Source organism: Palaemon carinicauda, chromosome 36, assembly GCF_036898095.1.
Source record: "Palaemon carinicauda isolate YSFRI2023 chromosome 36, ASM3689809v2, whole genome shotgun sequence".
Taxonomy (NCBI): Eukaryota; Metazoa; Arthropoda; class Malacostraca; order Decapoda; family Palaemonidae; genus Palaemon; species Palaemon carinicauda.
Genome location: NC_090760.1, coordinates 31,051,992 through 31,056,991, shown reverse-complemented (window position 1 = coordinate 31,056,991; position 5,000 = coordinate 31,051,992).

Here is a 5,000-nt window from a genome sequence, read left to right as displayed (position 1 = left end):
CCGTCACAAATAACAGCCCCCTATTTTAGCAGAGATTTTGTCCTAGAACAGGACCACAACTCTGCATGCCACTAGCCTTAATGACTCCTCCCTCAGTGAGTCTCACCACAATAAAGAATTAATTTCTAAGCTGCAGCTAGGTTTATAATTTTACTTTATTTTGATAGTATGTTAACTTTAAGTGCCACACAAAAGTAAGCATGCTGGTTGTGAAGTAACAACAAAAATTGTAAAATGCAATAATAGTTAAAGTTAAGTGACCTATGTTATTATTATTATTAAATGCTAAGCTACAACCCTAGTTGGAAAAGCAGGATGCTATAAGCCCAGTGGCCCCAACAGGGAAAATAGCCCAGTTAGGAAAGGAAATAAGGAAAAATAAAATATTTTAAGAATAGTAACAATATTAAAATAAATATTTCCTATTTAAACTATAAAAACTTTAACAAAACAAGCGGAAGAGAGACTAGATAGAAAAGTGTGCACGAGTGTATCCTCAAGCAAGAGAACTCTAACCCAAAGCAGTGTAAGACCCTGGTGCAGAGGCTATGGCACTACCCAAGAATAGAGAACAATGGTTTGATTTTGGATTGTCATTCTCCTAGAAGAGCTGCTTACCGTAGCTAAAGAGTCTCTTCTACCCTTACTAAGAGGAAAGTAGCCACTGAACAGTTACAGTGCAGTAGTTCACCCTTTAGGTGAAGAAGAATTGTTTGGCAATCTCAGTGTTGTCAGGTATATGGGGACAGAGGAGAATCTGTAAAGAATGGGCCAGACTATTCGGTGTCTGTGTAGGCAAAGGGAAAGAATCGTAACCAGAGAGAAGGGTCCTATGTAGTACTGTCTGGCCAGTCAAAGCACCCCATAACTCACTAGCAGTAGTATCTCAACGGGCGGCTGGTGCCCAGGCCAACCTACTACCGTGCAAAAGTTATCTGGTCGTTGGATCAGGGTCTTTTTCAGAATACATCGTGTCAAACTCAAAATATTGTGGACATCTTATCCTCTGAGTGAGGAACCTAATCGGCTTATCCACAAAAGTAGATTAAGCTCTTAAAGGCCAGAAGAATTGCACTGTACCTTTTTAAGAAAGAGACCATAACCTCAAGCAGCAGAGTTGATGATGAACGATTTCATATTAACAATGATAAACAAAAAAGAAAAAAAATGTATCACGTTGATGGTGTGTCTGCCTTATATTTGAAAAAAAAAAAAATAATTATGTGTATGGAAGTCTAGTTTGGAATTATGTTACTACCATAAGAAAGTTATCTTTATTAATTCCTATTGCTTATTTATTTTTGTCTGATTCTCCTTTTGGTGCGTACGACTTGACTTATTCCACGATAGAATATACTTATTTTTGTAAAGTGTGCTTTATTGCTATTACCACTATTTTTTCTCAGAGCTTTGCTCATATTCCCTGACTAAGACCCAAGTATGAGGTTGGTTTTGAATAGTTTACATAACTAATCACCAAGTTTTGTTTTGATTATAAAGTATGAGACTTTTGGACATTCAGCGTAATATTCTCAGAGCTCAGGTATTATTTTTCACGTGTAACACACTTATGTAATATAATTAGGTTAATTTTGGAGCTCGGGAATTTATGTAATGCTCTAGCCATAATAATATATATATATATATATATATATATATATATATATATATATATATATATATATATATATATATATATATATATATATATATATATATACATGTGAGTGTGCGTGTGTTTGTGTGTGTATATTTTTTTGTTTGTTTATGTGAGAGAGAGAGAGAGAGAGAGAGAGAGAGAGAGAGAGAGAGAGACGCATATCACATACCACGATAAAAATAAAATGTGAAATATATGAAATATTTAGATCTTACTTTTAACCTTCTATCCCTCCAGTTCTTCTTCATATCCGTGACTCTCTTCCATTTAAGGATACCCTTTGCCTTCAAAAAGAAAATAATGAGGTTATTATAGAAGCTCGAGACCTACACCCTTTGCTATAAACCCTAAAGCGATGCCCCTCGAAAAGCGAGGTCCCATTTTTCTTTTCAAGTGAAGTGGCCCAGAAATGTTGAAGTGAAATCAACTATTGATTCCATTAACTCTATAGGCCGAGAGGGATTTTAGATGTGAAAGTAAACGAGCTATCGGGGTACTTTTTATCTCTCTATTTTCTCAAACGAATGGAAGAGCAGCGAGGATTAAGGAATGAGGGATGAAAAGAAAATTACTTTTTGGAATAGGAAGGAAATAGATGAGGAACCTTTTCATGTGATTTTTAGGCTTCATCATTTCAAGTCTCCTATTTTTTCCGTCACAATTTATTTTATGAAAATAATGATGTTCACATAGCTCAGTTGCTCCCATATATCCATACTTACAAGGACGTTCTGGCATCAACAATATATCTAATAACAATATTTCAACAATGCAATGCACAATATCCTTCATGCGATATATTTAGATAGATCTATCTATATTTTCTGCGTCCATTAAACAATATATTATATAAATTTCTGCTCCATGATATAATAGGAAGTTATGAGGGTGGATTATTCAATAAAAAAAAAAAAAAATTTTTAAATAAAAAAAAAAAAAATTGGGAAGATGTATGTCACAGATATCTTATTCTTGAACATGATACCTAATATATTTCCGATAAACACAGTATTGACATACTAATGCTAATTCTGAAGATGAGCTTTGCCAGATATGATAACATTCAAATAGCATCAGACTTGTATCACAAAGCATCTGATTAACCATGTAGGAGGCAACGAATGTTCATCCAATACTGTATCTATTACTAACATTTTATCCACATTGTTTACACATTCCCGAGTTTAATAAATGCCTTCTATTAGTTTTCCATTGTGTGCTTTGGGCGGATATTGCACTTTTATCCGCTTAAGATTTCGGTTTTTTTTTGTTTGTTTTACCAATACCGATATTTATCTTGAATTGCTTCATTTCGCTTTTGGGGTTTTCGAAAATAATTCATATATACCGCTGGATAAATATTACCCTTTTTCAAACATCTGTTGAATGCATAAGATAGATAGTATATTTTGATATATGCTAAAGAAACAATTTCTTCAAATCAAGTTTAGAAACAAATCATGCGTTATCATAGGAATTGTTATTTGTATAACAATTTTAATTTCCTAATTCCATGGATATAATTTTTAGAAGTTTTTAGCTAATGCAAGTCTTTACTTTCATTCTCCTTTTGTAATAAAGTTATAATCGTTAATCATGAGAGTACACAGAGTTAAACACTTATTCAAGATTTAGTTTTTCGCTATGGTAAAATATTTTGCCATACACAACATTAATAAATCGATATTAACCATAATAGATATTGGTTTCTTCAACATTTTATATTTTCTGGAAAATTGTATTATTATTATTATTATTATTATTATTATTATTATTATTATTATTATTATTATTATTATTACTAGTTAAGCTACAACCTTACTTGGAAAGGAATATAATATAAACCCAAGGGCTCCAACAGAAATAATAGCCAATTGAGGCAAGGAAATAAAGAAACATAGAAAAGTGTACCTGAGTGTACCCTCAAACAAGAGAACTCTAACCTAATGCAGTAAAAAACTACGGTACACAGGTTATGGCACTACCCAAGACTAGAAAGCAAACGTTTAATTTAGTAGATTCCTTCTGCTACAGGAGCTGCTTACCATACATAAAGAGTCTTATCTACCATTACTAAGTGGATATAGCCACTGAACAATTACTTAAAGCTGAACCCTTAAGTGAAGAATAATTATTCAGTCATTTTCGTGTGGTTAGATGTATGGTGAAAGATAAGAATGTGTAAAGAATAGGCCAGACTATTCGGTATATGTGTAGGAAAAAAAGAAAAGTTAGCCGTAACCAGAGAGGCATCCAATATAATACCGTCTGGATAGTCAAAATGCCCAATAACTCTAGCAGTAGTTTCTCAACGGGTCACTGTCACATATTATGAGATTCAAACTTAAAGCACAACTGATTACATATCACAAACGGAAACATATATTCTTGCTTGATAATATGTAACTACACTCCCAAGCAATGTTTTTGACGTACTAAATTTAAAAGATAAAGTAATCATGATAAGATATCCCGGTAAATATATTCCATAGTTATAATCCTAATCACAATGGGCTAAGCTTCATTCTCCACGCACATCGAAATATGATACACTGAAATATTCTCTTTCATCTGACTGAATTGATTAATATTTTATGTAATTTTATTAAAGAAGGCTTTCACATCGCTTGACCTCTGTAACGATCAAAATGATTTATGTAAAGACATAATTCAATTTTGATTAATTTTGGAACAAATTAATGTATCCAAATGTTTTATAAAGATGTTGAAATCTAAATACAGTTTTTGTAAAGAATAATTAGTTCAGCAGTATAAAAAACTTCAAGTATATAACCAAAAACAAATTCCTTGGTGCTCAAGACTTAGAATTTTCTTTTGTCTAAAATTATATGTCATCACGGCCATTACATAATTCATAGACTGCCATCAATCTCCCACACTTTGGCCATTAATCTTGAGTGTTGTAAGAGGGGAGCGTGGGCCAAATGGGGAAGATTTTCAACAGAGATTTCCTATCAATCAGCTGCCCCTTTTTCTTGTGCCTCGCATCCGAAATTAGTCAAGTGGGAAACTGGCGAAAACGTAGTAGTGTCACATCAGCGACATGTTCAAACGAAAATATCCAGAGCTGTACAGATTTTTTACATAATATCCTCAGTATCTTTGCATATTTTTTGGTATATTTAATGATATTTCCGGAATTTTTATAGTATGATAAGGTATTAAACTCTAAATCTATAGCCCATTTTGAGTTTCTAATCTACCTGTTATTCATTGCCTATCATTACTCGGTTGTGTGTTTGTCGTTTCAGCAATAATAATGGGAAAGATGGTTTCCATGACGCATATACATTCCTCTCACAAGAAAAAATTATATTGA